At 37.0% G+C, this 19,370-nt stretch overlaps 1 protein-coding gene across 4 annotated transcripts in view; it reads right to left on the reverse strand.

Annotated features, from left to right (window-relative positions):
• The window catches only part of NARS2 (asparaginyl-tRNA synthetase 2, mitochondrial), a 129,986-nt gene that overhangs the window by 75,878 nt on the left and 34,738 nt on the right, over window positions 1-19,370 (reverse strand). The window lies entirely within an intron of this gene.

The raw sequence follows: 19,370 nt of genomic DNA on the forward strand, positions 1-19,370 counted from the left end.
CCTGGGTGGCTCAGTTGGTTAAGCGACTGCCTTCGGCTCAGGTCATGATCCTGGAGTCCCGGGATCGAGTCCCGCATCGGGCTCCCTGCTCAGCGGGGAGTCTGCTTCTCCCTCTGACCCTCCTCCCTCTCATGCTCTCTGTCTTTCATTCTCTCTCTCTCAAATAAATAAATAAAATCTTTAAAAAAAAAAAAAAAAAAAAATTAAAAAAAAAAAAAATATGTTCTCTGTAGTTGCTCACTATTTACTAAATAATTATGTTTCAAATAAGGCCCAGCACATTTATAAGAATATTATATTTTCTCCTTTCCTTCACCTCTTTAGTCTATATTTGTATTGGTGTTCTATCTTGACTTCTCCTAAAGTGATTTCTTTCATTTCTTGTGCATTTAAAGTCTAGTCTTTATGACTACATTTTAGTCTTTCATTTATTAGCATTTGTACAAAATGGAATCTGATCCTCTTACATCTTTTTTTTTTTTTTTAAGATTTTATTTCTTTGACAGAGAGAGACACAGCAAGAGAGGGAACACAAGCAGGGGGAGTGGGAGAGGGAGAAGCAGGCTTCTTGCTGAGCAGGGAGCCTGATGCGGGGCTCAATCCCAGGACCCTGGGATCATGACCTGAGCCGAAGGGAGACGCTTAATGACTGAGCCATCCAGGCGCCCCCCTCTTACATCTGTTAAATCCAACTTATTTAAATAGGTATAAACTATCACTACTTCATCATGCCTTCCAATGTCATACACACTTACATACTAAAATAACTACTACATTTTAAAAATTACTTCCTCTTACTTCTTTATATTACAATTTATGCATTACATTGATTTTTTAAGACTTCTAAATGAATTAAGTTATATTACCTATACATTTTATTTCAGAATATTAAAGGGACATTATGAAATACTTTAAAAAGTAATTGCTGAGGGCGCCTGGGTGGCTCAAGTTGGTTGAGTGACTGCCTTCGGCTCAGGTCATGATCCTGGAGTCCTGGGATCGAGTCCCGCATCAGGCTCCCTGCTCAGCGGGGAGTCTGCTTCTCCCTCTCCTGCTCCCCCCTCTTGTGCTCTCTCTCTCTCTCTCCCTCTCATTCTCTCTCTCAAATAAATGAATAAAATCTTAAAAAAAAATAAAAATAAAAAGTAATTGCTGAGAGTGGTATCGGTAAACATGCTGAGATAGGTAGCTCTGAAGGACTGTCCCTCCACAGAAAAACTGAAAATAATGAGTAAAAATTGTCAGAATCAACTGTGGGAACTGTGGAAAATAGCCTAAGGTTTCTTTTTTTTTTAAATTTCACTGTTTTAAAATTTTATTATGTTATGTTAATCACCATACATTACATCATTAGTTTTTGATGTAGTGTTCCATGACTCATTCTTTGTGTATAACACCCAGTGCTCCATGCAGTACAAGCCCTCTTTAATACCCATCACCAGGCTAACCCATCCTCCCACCCCCTCCTCTCTAGAACCCTCAGTTTGTTTCTCAGAGTCCATAGTCTCTCATGGTTCGTCTCCCCCTCCAACTCCCCCCCTTCATTTTTCCCTTCCTGCTATCTTCTTTTTTTTTTTTTTTTAACATATAATGTATTATTTGTTTCAGAGGTACAGGTCTGGGATTCAACAGTTTTGCAAAATTCACAGCGCTCACCATACCACATACCCTCCCCAGTATCTATCACCCAGCCACATTCCATTGTACGTGCACGCCGATGTTCATAGCAGCAATGTCCACAATAGCCAAACTATGGAAAGAGCCAAGATGTCCATCGAAAGATGAATGGATAAAGAAGAGGTGGTATATACATACAATGGAATATTATGCAGCCATCAAAAGGAATGAAATCTTGCCATTTGCAACGACGTGGATGGACCTGGAGGGTATTATGCTGAGTGAAGTCAGTCAGTCAGAGAAAGACATGTATCATATGATCTCACTGATTTGAGGAATTCTTAATCTCAGGAAACAAACTGAGGGTTGCTGGAATGGTAGGGGGTGGGAAGGATGGGGTGGCTGGGTGATAGATATTGGGGAGGGTATGTGCTATGGTGAGCACTGTGAATTGTGTAAGACCGTTGAATCCCAGACCTATACCTCTGAAACAAATAATACATTGTATGTTTAAAAAAAAAGATAGCAGGAGGGGAAAAATGAAGGGGGGGAAATCGGAGGGGGAGAAGAACCATAAGAGACTATGGACTCTGAAAAACAAACTGAGGGTTTTAGAGGGGAGGGGGTGGGGGAATGGGTTAGCCTGGTGATGGGTATTAAAGAGGGCTTGTACTGCATGGAGCACTGGGTGTTATACACAAACAATGAATCATGGAACACTACATCAAAAACTAATGATGTAATGTATGGTGATTAACATAATAAAAAAATAAAGTCATAAAAAAAAGAATTAAGATATTTTCAGCATCTAAATTGACAAGTGATTAATGGACAGGACATATAAGGACCGCGTGACAAGAAAACAAGAAAGAAAATAAACTGCTCCCCAACTGGACAAGGGATATGAAAAGAGATTTACAAAAAAAGGAAAATTCGAATGCCTAAGATGTATGAGGAAACACTCAAATTCACTACAAACTAAAGAAATGCAAGTGAAAATAAGGCATTTTAAGAAGAATTCATTACATATACCAGATTGACAAAGATTATAAAGTTATTTAATGTCAAGTGTAGGTGCAGATTCAGGGTATGGTAGGCAGATATCTTAGATATGCCCAAGATTCTCAGCCCCTGGTTTATTCAATCAACCACTAAGCCAGGTACTGCCATGAAGGATTTTGCAACTAAAGCTCCAAATCAGTGAGCACAGGCAGTGATCTCTTTGACATCAGCTATAGTAACATTTTTCTACATGTTTCCTGAGGCAAAGGAAATAAGCAAAAATAAACTATTGGGACTATATCAAAATAAAAACCTTCTGAACAGGGCGCCTGGGTGGCTCAGTTGGTTAAGCGACCGCCTTCGGCTCAGGTCATGATCCTTGAGTCCCAGGATCGAGTCCCGCATCGGGCTCCCTGCTCGGCAGGGAGTCTGCTTCTCCCTCTGACCCTCCTCCCTCTCATGCTCTCTGTCTCTCATTCTCTCTCAAATAAATAAATAAAATCTTTAAAAAAAAAACAAAAACCTTCTGAACAATGAATGAAACACAAAACTAAAAGGTAACCTCCTGAATGGGAGAAGATATTTGCAGATGATGTATCCAATAAAGGGTTAGTATCCAAAATTATATAAGGACTTGTACAACTTAACACCCAAAAAACGAAGGAGCTGATTAAAAAATGGGCAGAAGACACAAACAGACATTTCTCCAAAGAACACATTCAGATGGCCGACAGAAACATAAAAAGATGCTCAACATCACTAATCAGGGAAATACAAATCAAAACTACAATGAGATATCACCTCACACCTGTCAGAATGGCTAAAATAAAAAATACAAGAAACAGCAGGTGCTGGTGAGGATGTAGAGAAAAAGGAAACCCTCTCTTGGGAATGCAAACTGGTATAGCCACTGTGGAAAACAGTATGGAGGTTCCTCAAAAAATTAAAAATAGAACTACCCTACGATGCAGTAATTGGGCTATGAGGTATTTACCTCAAAAATGCATAAAAATACTAATTCAAAGGGATACATGCATCCCTATGTTTATTGCAGCATTATTTACAATAGCTAAACTATGGAAGCAGCCCAAGTGTTCATCAACACATGAGTGGATAAAGATAACGTGGGAGATATACATATGTATCTATGTATATGAGAATATTATTCAGCCATAAAAAAGAATGAACTCTTGCTACTTGCAACAACATGGACAGAGCTACAGAGTATAATGCTAAGTGAAATAAGTCAGAGAAAAATACCATATGATCTCACTCATATGCAGAATTCAAGGAACAAAACAAACAAAAGGAAAAGAAAAAAAGAGAGGCAAATCAATAAACAGACTCTTAACTATAGAGAACAAACTGATGGTTACTAGAGGGGAGATGGGTAGGGGGAATGGGTGAATTGGGGACGGGGATTAAAGACTATACTTACCATGATGAAAAAAATTTTAAAAATGAGCAAAAAAATAAAGTGAGATGATACTTATTTGTCCTGCCTTACAGTTTATTAGAAGATCCAAAAAAATGAAAAAATAAAATAAAGTTCCAAATCAGATGCCCTCAAGATTCTGGAGATTTTCTGGATATTCCCAACCTAACCACATGAACCCTTTAAAAGCGGAAATGTTTTCTACAGATGGTTGCAGAAATGGAAGACAGAGATTTGATTCAGGAGAAGGATTCAACAAGCTGTCGTTGGCTTGAAGATGGAGAAGGCCACATGTAAAGGTGCTTAGGACAGTTCCTAGGAGCTGAGAACAAACTGGCCAACAGTCAGCAATAAGATGGGAACTTCAATCATAGAACTGCAAGGAACCGAATTTGGCTGATAGCTGAAATAAGTATGAGAGAGAATGTCAAATTCCAGAGGAGAATGCAACTGGCTCACACATTGCTTTCAGCCTTGTGAGACCATGAGTGGAGAACCCAGCTACACCATCCTGGACTCATGATATACAGAACTGAGTAATAACAAGTATTGTTTGGTCACAGGTTTAGGGCAATTTGTTACAAAGTCATAGAAAACTTGGGGCACCTAGGTGGCTCAGTCAGTTAAGTGTCTGCCTTCAGCTCAGGTCACGATCTCAGGGTCCTGGGATCCAGGCCCACATCGGGCTCCCTGCTTCAGCGGGGAGTCTGCTTCTCCCTCTCTTTCTGCTGCTCCCCCCGCTCGTGCTCTCATGTGCATGACCTATCTCTCTCTCAAATGAATAAATAAAAAATCTTAAAAAAAAATAAATTTCTAACAAAGTCATAGAAAACTAATTCATAGGAAAACTGGAACCCTCTCATAAAGTCATATAGTACACTGGTACTACTATTCTGGAGAACTTCATGAAGTTAAGAATACATATACTCTATGACCTAGGAATTCCACTCCTGGATATATATTCCAGAGAAATTTTTCTACAAGTCCATTAGGGAATATGTTTAAGACTATTTATTACATTACTTTTTTTCTGGGCGTAACTTAGAACTGGACAACTTAAGAGTCCTTAACTAGAAGAATCAGTCAGGAAAATGCAGCAAATACCACTGAATATTTTGTAGCAATGAGAAGCAACAAATAAATGTACCTACATGGACAGAATTTCAACAGAGTTATTAAATACATGACCAATGATATGGTAACAATGTTGACCAATTATATGGTAACAAAAACTGACAAAAATAGTGGCTTGAAAAGGATGCTTGTGCATTTCCATATTCTTTCTTGGACCTATGCCACCAAAGAGATCATGCCCTGATTAACCTGATAGAGAAATCTGAGAGACATGTGAGGCTATTCTCGATTGGCCAGCTCCCAGCCAGACCATCAGCTAACCAAGTCCAACAGAGATCAGAATCACCCAAATGACCTGTAGACTCATGGGAAAGAATAAATGGTTTTGTTACACAGTAATATGGTATGAGTGCCTTGCAAAGACCAGTAACAGTGTTTAATTATGTTTAATTCAACTTTGTATTCCTGAGATTAAAAGAATACACATTGATATATACACATTTACAGAAACAACCTTAGCCAATATGCACTAAACACTTAACTATGTGCCATGCATTGTGCTAAAGAGTTTACAAGCAACCTAATAAACTACTAGTATTCCCACTTATAGAGGAAAAAATTGAGACAAAGAGGTTATTAATTTAACTTGCCTAATGTGATGCACAATATGAATCAAGGTGGTCTGGCAAGAATCTCTCTCTTTAACCACAATGTGATAGTGCCACACAATATTTTCAGGATTCACAAGAAATAACAATGGTTAATTCTGGGGAAGGATAGCAGATCATTAGGGAACAAAGGTGGGATGAATCCTTCTGTACTTTTAAATTAGTACCTTTTGAAACGTGAACTATATTACCTGTTCAAAAAATACATTTAAAACAATATATTATTTTTATTTTTTATTTTTTTTTTATTTTTATTTTTTTTAAGATTTTTATTTATTTATTTGACAGAGAGAGATAGCGAGAGCAGGAACACAAGCAGGGGGAGTGGGAGAGGGAGAAGCAGGCTTCCTGCCGAGCAGGGAGCCCGATGTGGGACTCGATCCCAGGACCCTGGGATCATGACCTGAGCCGAAGGCAGACGCTTAACGACTGAGCCACCCAGGCACCCAACAATATATTATTTTTAAAGTACAATCTGAGGTACTATTAGCAAATACTCAAATGGTATATGGGTTTTATTCCATGTATTCTTTTTTATTTATTTTTATTTATTTTATCTTTTTTAAAGACTATTTATTTGAGAGAGAGAGAGAGCACGGTGTGGGGGAAGGGAGAGGGACAAGCAGATTCCCCACTGAGCAGGGAGCCTGATGTGGGGCTTGATCCCAGGGCCCTGGGATCATGACCTGAGCCGAAGGCAGATGCTTAACCGACTGAGCCAACCAGTGCCCCTCATGTATTCTTTTTTAAAAAATATGTTTTTTGACACAAGCAGACTTCATTTATTATAATTATTAATTTTTTTTTTTAAGTAAGCTCTACGCCCAGCATGGGGGCTTGCACTCATGACACTGAGATCAAGAGTTGCATGCTATACTGATTGAGCCAGCCAGGTGCCCCATTCCCCATGTATTCTTTATCACATAAACGCTCATGATTTTATCTTTTGTCCTACAGTGGCACAGATTCCTTTGATCGGCACCAATAAAAAATTTAAAACCAAGAACAAAGTATAGAACAGAGTCAAAATATCAAGAGAATATAGGTGGTTCTACTGCACTACCTGTAATAAAAACACAGTTGGGGGAAGGCCAAGAGAAGAGAAGGCCAAATGATCGCTGAATTCTTTGAGTAGGGAATGAGTTTATGTATCTTGGTATGCTAAGCACCTATCACAGTGCCAGAGACCAGTAACTGTTCCATAAATGCTTGTTGACCAAGAGTGAGTCAAGGGTGAACAGAGGGAGTTAGCCATCAGAAATCAGAAGAGACCAAAGTCTGATAAAGAAGCAAGGAAAGCACAAAAAGCATATGTAGCACATTTAGCTGTAAAAGCTTCTAGCAGTGTCACAGCTTTGCTGTCTAAAAGCTACCTCTAGTGCACTTTTAGGAGTATGTTTGTTTTCCAACATAGGTACTGAGAAGCAGACAGTATTGCAGAAAGTATTTCTTCTATTAACTCTTAGAAAACTATAATGCTTGTAATTAATACTCTGTTACTTTCCTGGTAGATCTGTAAATAGGTGTTTACTGTTTCTTTAATGTCACCATCATCTTAACATCTACAAGAATTTTTAAAAATACAAAAGGTAGAGAATGTATTTTGAGTATGTGGTCGTAAGCTTAAAGTAGCTTAGAGAAAATTTTTCATTTTCCTCACAGAAATAAATTGCGTGCCTACTATGACTCTATCTTCCTCCTATCCACTCCCACTCACAAACACATAATTTGCAGACATCCTTTATAATTAAATACCATTTTTGGCTAAATATAAAAAGACATATACTCTCTTGCCCACCTTCCGAACACCATCTAATTCTGACATCTATTCAAACAGGAAAATTTGGAAAAGATAGGATACTATCATCAATATAATCTGATCACTGAAAAAAAAAAATCTCTTCTATTTCCTCTGTTTCTGCATTCTCATGGATGTGGCTCACTCAGTTCCACCCTCTCTAAATCACCCTCAGTCACCTCTGGGACTGCTTCCTTATTTCCTTCTTTCTTTATGCTTGTAAGTCTTAAAATTACCCAAATTTACATCAAGCACTATGAGAGTCATAAGGTTTAAAATAAAAATTAAACATAACACTAAAAATTGCAGGTTTTATTTATTTTCAAAAGTTTCTGAAGCAAAATATTGAGCTGGGTGACATTTGGTTGTTATTTTCTATGCTTTTCCAGTATGTTTAAAATTATTTTAAAAAAACCACAGATCAATATTTACAGCTCTTAAAATGTCCAACATGTGACTGCATGATCCCTGTGTCAATACTTCTCATTCTCCTATTTTCTTCAAGGATAAAATAGTTTCTTATTCAATTTTACCATTTTTGTTTTGCTTAATTACCAGTGTTTTATAAGTTGTCATTAAAAGTTACAGTATTTTATCTACATGATGCATTAGTCTTATGGCTGCCCTGTGAATATAATTATTACATATTTCTGTGAAGGAAAATGATTCTAAGATCCAAATAAACACCTTAAAAATAAACTTTCTAAATCTCTGAATATGATATTTCTGCTGTATCTTTAAAAAACAAAATAACTAAATTAAGTGTAATTAAAGAAGATAGAAAGTACTTTATGCACTATCAAAATAACATAATAGCAAAAATCAGTAAAGATGAGGCAAGTAACGAGATACCAAGCATTCTTCCTGATTTATGTTCAAATATTTTTCACAATGAATGAATGCTCTGATTCTAAAAATTTATTTCATGTACAGTACTTTAAAAAGTATCTTTATATTCTTTTGTCTGACTCCTGATCTCAACTCAGGTCTAGATCTCAGAGTTGTGAGTTTGAGCCCCATATTGGGCTCCATGTCAAAAAAATTAAAAATACATAGAAATATAAAAAAAAAACAATAAATGTCTTTATATTCTCTTATATTTTATTATTTCTCCCAAATAAAATACTCAGAGATTGAAAGAAATATGTTAAGACTAGATGGATTCTGTACCATAATTCTAAGAATCATGGAAATTACTACTGATGTGCTGGAAATGCTAGAAATTACCACAGCATTATTATCCCAAAATTCCTGGGGGAAAAACATATATTCACATCACACCATCTGCCACAATGTAAGTAAAATTCTGCAACTTATTTCTGGTTAATACAATTATACGGCTATGAAGTTGACCTAGTAACACTTACTTCAATGATTTGAGATAGTATCTTTGTGGTATAACTTGGGTCTATTTCTGAGCTTTAAGTTCTATCCGCTGGTTTATTTATGCACCAGTAACACTATTTTTTAAAGTTTTTTAAAAATGAAATTTAGATTTATATATTTACTTTAGAGAGAGAGCGAGCATGTGCATGCATGAGCGGGGGAGGGGCAGAGGGAGTGAGAGAATCCTCAAGCAGACTCCCTATGAAGCACAGAGCCCAACGCAGGGTTCGATTCCAGGACTCTGAGATCATGAACAGAGCCCAAATCAAGAGTTGGCCGCTCAACTGACTGACCCACCCAAGTGCCCCTAACACACTAATTTAGAGGCCTTAAAGCATACTTTAATTTCTGGTTATTCCATCATTTTTTAAACTTTTTATTTTTTAAGTTTTTATTTATATTCCAATTAGTTAATAGTGTAATATTAGTCTCAGGTATACAATGTAGTGATTCGACACTTCCATAGACTAATCAGTGCTCATCACAACAAGTGCACTTTCCATCACCTATTTAACCCATCCCCCTACCCACCTTCCTTCTGGTAACCATCAGTTTGTTCTCTATAGCTAAGAGTCTGTTTCTTGGTTTGCCTCTCTCTTTTTTCCCCCCTTTGATCATTTGTTTTCTTAAAATCCACATGAGTGAGATCACATGGTATTTGCCTTTCTCTGACTTATTTCACTTAGTATTATACTCTCTAGTTCCATTCATGTCATTACAAATGGCAAGATTTCAATTTTTTATGGTTGAGTAATATTCCACTGTGTATGTACATGCATATATGTATATACACCCCACAATATTCCATGTGTATGTACGTGCGTAAACACACACCCCCACACATTTTCTTTATCCATTCATCAATCGATGGACATTTGGGCTGTTTCCATAATTTGTCTATTGTAGATGCTGCTATAAACATCTGGGTGCATATATATCTTTGAATTAGTATTTTTGTATTCTTTGGGTAAATACCCAGTAATGAGATTGCTGGATCATAGGGTAGTTCTATTTTTAACTTTTTGAGGAACTTCCATACTGTTTTTTACAGTGGCTGCACCAGTTTGTATTCTCACCAACAGTGTAAGAGAGGGTTTCCTTTTTCTCCACATCCTCACCAACACCTGTTGTTTCTTGTGTTGTTGATTTTAGCTATTCTGACAGGTGTGAGGTGATATCTCATTGTAGTTTTGATTTCCATCTCCCTGATGATGAGTGATGTTGAGCATCTCTTCATGTGTCTGTTGCCATCTGAATGTCTTCTTTGGAGAAATGTCTGTTTGTGTCTCCTACCCATTTTTTAATTGGGTTATTTGTTTTTTGGGTGTTGAGTTTCATAGTTCTTTATATATGTTAGATACTAACCCTTTATTTATAAGTTCTTTATACATTTTGCATACTAACCCTTTATTGGATATGCAATTTGAAAATATCTTCTCCCACTCAGTAAGTTGCCTTTTAGTTTTGTTGATTGTTTCCTTCACTGTTCAGAAGCTTTTTATTTTTATATAGTCCCAGTAGTTTATTTTTTATTTTGTTTCCCTTGCTCCAGGATACCTATCTAGAAAGAAGTTGCTACAGTACAGCCCACCATTTTTGATCACTGCATTCCTTAGCATTAATATGAATGAAGCTTTTCTAAGGTCTCTCCACTGAAAAGTAAAATTGTGTCTCAGCTCAAATATAGATATCGCCTATATTTTCAGGCCCTACTTCATTTTTCAATTGAACAAATATTTACAGAGTGCCTACTATGTGCCAGGTATGAGGCTAAATGTAGGGATACAGTAATGAATAAGAGACAAGGCCCCTGAAGAACTCCAGTATTTTTCAATTTCATGGGTTAACACTGTGAAACAAAAGTAACTTAATATTAAGCACTAATCTTGAATATTGGTAACTTATGAATATGTCTGGAGGAGGTTATATCTACAAAATCCTAATTTATTCACTCATTTATCAATTCGTCTAACACCCCGAAGGAACTTACAGAACTTTCCCCAAGTTTCTTATTCTTTTGAGTGTCCAAAATTAAAAAAAAACAAAAACAAAAAAAAAACAAAGCCCAAAAACCTGGCTCATAGATTGCTGAAAAAATGGCTGAGGGTGGGGGTATTCAAGTCACGTGATCCACAGAAAATGACTCACAAGCAGTGTCTTGGCCAAGCATGCTGAAAAGCTAGTCAATACCACTACAAACCTATTAGAATGGCCAAAATCCAGAACACTGACACCACCAAATGCTGGCGAAGATACAGAGCAATAGGAACTCTCAGTCATTGCTGGTGGAAATGCATAATGGCATAGTCACAATTTGGTGGTTTCTTACAAAACCAAATATACTCTTGAGCAATCACACTGATTGATACCTGCCCAAAGGAGTTGAAAACTTATATCAAAACCTGCACACATATATTTATAGCAGCTTTATTCACAATTGCCAAGACTTGGAGGCAACCAAGATGTCCTTCAGTAGCTGAATGGATAAACTGTGGTACATCCAGATAATAGAATATTATTCAGTTAAAAAGAAATGAGCTATCAAGCCATGAAAAGTCATATTATAAATGCATATTACTAAGTGAAAAAAGCCAATATGAAAAGGCTACATACTGTATGATTCCAACTATATGGTATTCTGGAGGAGGCAAAACCATCGAGACAATAAAAAAAATCAGTGGTTGCGAGGGGGAAGGGTGGAAAGAGGGATAAATAGGTAGAACACAGAGGATTTTTAAAGCAGTGAAACTACTATGTATGATACTATAATGATAGATATATGTCTTATACATTTGTCCAAACACAATGTACAACACAAAAAATGAACCCTAATGTAAACTGAGGACTTTGGGTGATAAGGATGTGTCAATACAGTCAACAATTTAACAAATGTACCACTCTGGTGGGGGATGTTGATAAGGGGGAGGCTATACATGTATGGGGCAGGGAGTTTATGGAAATATTTATGTCTTTGCTCAATTTCTCTTTCAATCTGAAAGTGCTCTAAAAAGGAAAGCCCATTTTAAAAAACTCCATCAACATATGGATGGATCTCTATGATCAACATGCTATATCCTTCATTTGCCAAGAGAGATGGTCTCATTTCTTTTTTTTAATTTAAATTCAATTAGCCAACATATAGTACATCATTAGTTTCAGATGTAGTGTTGAATAATTCATCAGTTGCGTATAACATCCAGTGCTCATCACATCACGTGCCCTCGTTAATGCCTATGATTTCTATCAGTCTCAGCAAATATAAACAAAGAGATAAAGACTCCTCACACAGGATACATGTAGCACCAGGAAGTTGAGGAGGTTGTTTGTATTCATATAGGGCACATCTTGATCTTTACTCTGGTTTCTTTATCTCAAAGATAAGACTCAGAAATAGGAATGTGTTTATTTTATTTTTTTTACACTTTGTAAATGTGCCCAAAGGTTTCAGAATTAGGTGATAAAACCATTAATTAAATAAATATGGAAGAATAGAACTGACTTAATTATCACCTCATTATTTAAAACATTCCTTATTAGGAACTTTTAAGCTTACTATATTGGCAATAGGGAATATAATCTCACTTGATAAAAACAAAAAAAATTAATTTGTAAACAGGTTAAAGCTTTAGAAAAGACAGCTTTTGATGCTGGGATAACATGGTTTAATGCATTCAAAAATTGGTAATAATTTAATTATGAAACAAAAATACCTGTTTCTACTAAAAGTATTTGCTGAAAGAACACTAAAAACCTGTTAATCTTTTTTTTTTTTTTTAAAGATTTTATTTATTTATTTGAGACAGAGAGAATGAGAGAGAGAGCACATGAGAGGGGGGGAGGGTCAGAGGGAGAAGCAGACTCCCTGCCGAGCAGGGAGCCCGATGCGGGACTCGATCCAGGGACTCTGGGACCATGACCTGAGCCGAAGGCAGTCGCTTAACCAACTGAGCCACCCAGGCGCCCTGTTAATCTTTTTTCTTTAAGTTTTCTATTGCAACATACAACACACATGCAGAAAAGTACAACTCAATGATTTATCACAAAATATATGCCTTGGTGACTACTGCCCAGAACACAAAACATGAGAGTAACAACATATGACAAAACTCTAGTAATCCTGTTTCCAATAACTCATCTTTCCTCCCCAAACTGTTAACCTGACCATCAAAACATTATATTACTTTCCCAAGAAGAACAAACTAAACCCAAAGTTAGCAGAAGGAAGGAAATAACAGAGATCAGAGTGGAAATAAATGAAATAGAAACTAAAAAGACATTAGAAAAGATCAATAAAATTAAGAGCTAGTTTTTTGAAAAGATAAACAAAACAGACAAACCATTAGCTCAACTTAACCAAGAAAAAAATAGAGAGGGCTCAACAAATAAAATTATAAATGAAAGAGGAGACATTACAACTGATAACACATAAATACAAAGGATTGTGAGATTACTATGAACAGTTATATGCCCCACAATTGAACAATCTAGAAGAAATGGATAAATTCCTAGAAACATACACCTACCTTGAAGAAAAGTAATCATAAACCTTCCAACAAAGAAAAGTCCTGGACCAGAGGACTTCACTGGTGAATTCTACCACACATTTAAAGAACTAATACCAATCCTTCTCAAACTCATCCAAAAAATGAGAAGAAGGAATACTTCCAAACTCATTTTACAAGGGCAGCATTACCCTAATAATGCCAAAGCCAGGCACAGACACTAGAAGAAAAGAAAACAATAGGCCAATATCCCTGATGAACAGGGATATAAAAATATTTAACAAAATGTTAGCAAACCAAATTCAACAATACATTAAAAGGTCATATACTATGATCAAGTGGGATTTGTTCCAGGAATGCCAAGATGGTTTAATATCCACCAATCTATCAATGTGATATACCACATGAACAGAATGAAGGATAAAAATCATATGATCATCTCAACTGATGCAGGAAAAAGCACTTGACAAAATTCACCATTCTTTCATGTTTAAAAACTCAATAACTTGGGTATAGAAGGAATGTACCTCAACACAAGGCCATCTATGGCAAGCCCATAGCTAACATCATACTCAATGATGAAATGTGGAAAGCCTTTCTTCTAAGATGAGGAAAAAGACACTCTAACCACTTTTAAACAACATTGTACTGGAAGTCCTAGCCAGAGCAATTAGGCAAAAAAAAAAAAGAAAAGAAAAGAAAAGAAAAGAAAAGAAATAGAAGGCACCCAAACTGGAAAGGTAGAAGTAAAATTTAACCAAGGAGGTAAAAGATCTGTACATTGAAAATTAAGACATTGATGAAAGAAACTGAAGAAGACACAAATAAAAAATATTCCATGCTCATGGATCAGAAGGATTAATATTGTTAAAATGTCCATACTACCTAAAGTGATCTACAGATTCAAAGCAATCCCTATCAAAATTCCAATGGCATTTTTCACAGAAGGAGAAAAAACAATCCCAACTTTTTTTTTTTTTAAGATTTTATTTATTTATTTGAGAGAGAGAGAATGAGAGAGCACATGAGAGGGGGTAGGGTCAGAGGGAGAAGCAGGCTCCCCGCCGAGCAGGGAGCCCGATGCAGGACTCGATCCCGGGACTCCAGGATCATGACCTGAGCCGAAGGCAGTCGCTTAACCAACTGAGCCACCCAGGCGCCCCAATCCCAACTTTTGTATAGAACCACAAAAGACTCTGAATAGTCTTTTCTACTAGACTCAAGATAGCCAAAGCAATCTTGAGAAAGAAAGGCCAAGCTGGAGGTATCACACTTCCTGATTTCAAACTATATTACAAAGCTATCAAAACATTATGCTATAGGCATAAACAGACACATAGGTAAATGGAACATAATAGAGTCCAGAAATAAACTCATGCATAAATGGTCAATTAATATATAACAAAAGAGTCAAGAATATACAATGGAAAATGGATAGTCTCTTCAATAAATTGTGTTGGGAAAACTGGACAGCTACATGCAAATGAATGAAACTGGACCCCTATCTTACACCACACACAAAAATTAACTCAAAATGGATTGAAGACTTGAATATCAGACCCAAAACCATACAACTCCTAGAACTTCAACATAAATGGGTAAGCTCCTTGACACTGGTCATGACAATGAATTTTTGGATTTGACATCAAACTGAAATGCTTCTGCATAGCAAAGGAAACCATCAACAAGATGAAAAGGAAATCTATGGAATAGGAGAAAATATTTGCAAATCACACATCTGATAAGGAATTAATATCCAAAATATACAAGGAATTCAATAACTCAATAGCAAAATAAATTAAATAACCCAATAAAAAAACGGGCAAAGGACTTAAGTAGACATTGTTCTAAAGAATATATACAAATGGCCAACACGTACAGGAAAAGGTACTCAACATCATTAACCATCAGAGAAATACAAATCAAAACCACAAAGAAATACCATCTCATATCTGTTAGGATTCTATTACCAAAAAGATAAAAGATAACAAATGCCAAGGAAAATGTGGAGAAAAGGAAACCCTTGTACATTTGTTGGTGGGAATGTAAACTGGCAAAGCCACTATAGAAAACAGTATGGAGACTCCTCAAGAAATTAAAAATATAACTACCCTAAGATACAATAATCCTGCTTCTGGGTCTATATCCAAAGGATATAAAATCATCATCTCAAAGAGATATCTGAATCCTCATGTTCATAATGGCATTATTCACAATTGCCAAGGTCTGGAAATAACGTAAGTGTCTGTCAACAGATGAACAATTAAAGAAAATGTGAGATGTGTATGTTTATACATGTACACACACACAGAGGAATATTATTGAGTGTTTAAAAAAAGAAGGAAATCCTGTCATTTGCAACAACATGGATGAACCTGTAAGTCACATGCTAAGGGAAAAAGCCAGACAGAGAAAGACAAATACCTCATGGTATCACTTAAATGTGGAATCTTAAAAACAAAAATAAAAACCCAAACTCACAGAACAGAGAGTAGAAAAGTAATGGCTAGTGGGTGGGGAAAATAGGGAAAGGTTGGTAAAAGGGTACAAACTTTCAGTTACAAGATAAATAAAGTCTGAGGATCTAATGTGCAATACGATGACTATAGTTGATAAGACTGTATTATATAATTGACATTTACTAAGAGAATAGAACTTAAATGTTCACCCCACCAAAGAAGGTAAATAGGTAAGGTGGTGGATGTGCTAATTCACTTGATGGGCGGAATCCACAGTGTGTAAGTATATAAAATCATCATGTGCACTTTAAATATCTTACAATTTTAGTTGTCAATTATACCTCAGCAAAGTTGAGAAAAAACTTTGTATTACTTTTCTGTTTCTGACTTAATATAAAGGCAATCATACTATGTTTGACTTCTTCACTCAGAATTATACCTGTGAGACTTACCCATGTTGTTGTGTGTTTTGCTGAAATTCATTAATTTTTATTGTTGTAGGGTGTTCCATTGTCTAATTTTATGACAATTTATCTATTCTGTTGTTCATATACATTTGAACTGCTTCCACTTGAAGCTAATATGAATAATGCTGTTATGTACATTTTTTGTCTAGTGATATGGTATGGAAAATTGTTGAGTTGTTGGGTATGCCTATCTTTAACATTAGCAGATTATGCCAAACTGTTTTCCAAAGGAGTTACACCAATGTCCTTCGCCACCAGCAGTGTATAAGATTTCACACTACACTGTATCAAAACAGTGATTCTCAATGGGTTGTCTGTGCTCACAAGGGGTTTCTCAAGATCCTTTCAGGAGGCTCATGAGGTCAAAACTATTGTCATAATAACAGTTACGCGTTATTGTCTTTGCCGCCCTGTTGATAGTCACACTGATGATGCAGTATCAGTCGATAATACTACTGGTGTCTCATTCAAATTAGGCCTCTTGCACCAGTTAGCCTTTGTGTGCAAAGGAAAAGTTCTTCTTTTTTTTTTAAGATTTTATTTATTTATTTGACAGAGAGACACAGCGAGAGAGGGAACACAAGCAGGGGGAGTGGGAGAGGGAGAAGCAGGCTTCCCGCCGAGCAGGGAGCCCAATGTGGGGCTTGATCCCAGGACCCTGGGATCATGACCTGAGCCGAAGGCAGACGCTTAACGACTGAGCCACCCAGGCGCCCCAAAGGAAAAGTTCTTGAAGGAAATTAGAAGTGCCACTCCAGTGAACGCACGAATGAGAAGCACAGCAGCCTTATTGCTGGTATGGAGAAAGTCTGAGTGGTCTGGAGAGAAGATTAAACCAGTCACAACATTCCCTCAAGCCAAAGCCTAATCCAGAGCAAGGCCCTAACTCTCTTCAATTCTATGAAGGCTGAGAGAGGGTGAGGAAGCTGCAGAAGAAAAGTGTGAAGCTAGCAGAGGTTGGTTGATGAGGTTTAAGGAAAGAAGCTGTCTCCACAACATAAAAATGCAAGGTAAAGCAGCAAGTGCTGATGTAGAAGCTGCAGCAAGTTATCCAGAAGATCTAGCTGAGATAAATCATGATAGTGGCTACACTAAACAACAGATTTCAATGCAGATAAAATAACCCTTCTATTGGAAAAAGATGCCATCTAGGGCTTTTAGATTGAGAGAGAAGTCAATGCCTGGCTTCAAAGCTTCAAAGGACAGGCTGACTCTCTTGTTAGGGGTTAACACAGCTGGTGACTTTAAGTTGAAGCCAGTGCTCATTTACCATTCCTAAAATCCTAGGGCCCTTAAGAATTACGCTAAATCTATTCTGCCTGTGCTCTATAAATGGAAAAAAGCCTATATGACAACACATCTGTTTACAACATGGTTTCCTGAGTATTTTAAGCCCACTGTTGAGACCTACTGCTCAGAAAAACAGATTCCTTTCAAAATATTACTGCTCATTGACAATGCACCTGGTCACCCAAGAGCTCTGATAGAGATGTACAATAAAATGAATGTTGTTTTCATGCTTGCTAACACTACATCCATTCTGCAGCCAGGGAGTCACTTTGATTTTCAAGTCTTATTATGTAAGAAATACATTTCATAAGGCTATAGCTGCCATAGATAGTAATTCCTCAGATGGATCTGGGCAAAGTAAACAGAGAACCTTCTGGAAAGGATTCACCATTCTAGATGCCATGAAGAACATTTGTGATTCATGGGAAGAAGTCAAAATGTCAACATGAACAGGAGTCTGGAAGAAGTGGATTCCAACCCTCATGGATGACTGTGAGGGGTCTAAGACTTTAGTGCAAGATGTAACTGCAGATGTGGTAGAAATAGCAAGTGAACTAGAATTGTAAGTGGAGCCTGAGGATGTGACTGAATTGCTGCAATTGCATAAAATTTGAACAGATGAGGAGCTGCTTCTCATGGATGAGCACAGAAAGTGATTTCTTGAGATAGAATCTACTCCTGGTGAAGATGCTATGAGGATTGCTGAAATGACCACAAAGCATTTAGAATATGACATAAACTTATTTGATAAAGCAGCAGCAGATTTGTGGAAGACTGACTCCAATTCAGAGGGTAAAATGCTAGCAAACAGCATTGCATGCTACACAGAAATTGTTCATGAAAGAAAGAGTCAATTGATGTGGCAATTTAAGAAATTGCTACAGCCACCCCAACCTTCAGCAACTCCCACCCCGATTAGTCAGCAGTTGCCAACATCAAGGCAAGACCTTTTATCAGCAAAAAAAGATTACAATTCACTGAAAGCTCAGGTAATTGTTAGCGTTTTTTAACAATAAAGTACTTTTTTAAAGTAGGCTTCACACCCAGTGTGGAGCCCAATGAGGGGCTTGAACTCGCAACCCTGAGATCAAGACCTAAGCTGAGATCAAGAGTCAGATGCTTAATGGACTAAGCCACCCAGGTGCTCCAGCAATAAAGTATATTTAAATTAAGGTGTATACACTGTTTTTTTAGACATAATACTAATGCACACTTAATAGACTCATAGTGTAAACATAACTTTTATATGCATGGTAAACCAAAAAGTTCACTGGACTTCCTTCATTGTGATAGTCACTTTATTGCAGTGGTCTGGAACTGAACCTGCAGTATCTCAGAGGTGTGCCTGTAGTATGAACTGGGCAGGGTATTCCAGGCACAAGCGAAAGCCAGGGAAGATATCAGTACATTATAGTATCAGTACAGATTCTAAAATATAACTAATCTTCAAAAAACTACCACTTGTTGAATTGTGGTATCAAAGAAGAATAGCAACAATAATCTGAAAAGGTCATTAGAATACTCTTTTTCCAGACATGTATCATATGATCTCACTGATATGAGGAATTCTTAATTGTAGGAAACAAACTGAGGGTTGCTGGAGTGGGGGGTGGGGTGGGAGGGATGGGGTGACTGGGTGATAGACACTGGGGAGGGTATGTGCTCTGGTAAG

The sequence above is a fragment of the Leptonychotes weddellii genome, chromosome 11, assembly GCF_054177405.1.
Source record: "Leptonychotes weddellii isolate Sample4059 chromosome 11, ASM5417740v2, whole genome shotgun sequence".
In the NCBI taxonomy this organism is placed as follows: Eukaryota; Metazoa; Chordata; class Mammalia; order Carnivora; family Phocidae; genus Leptonychotes; species Leptonychotes weddellii.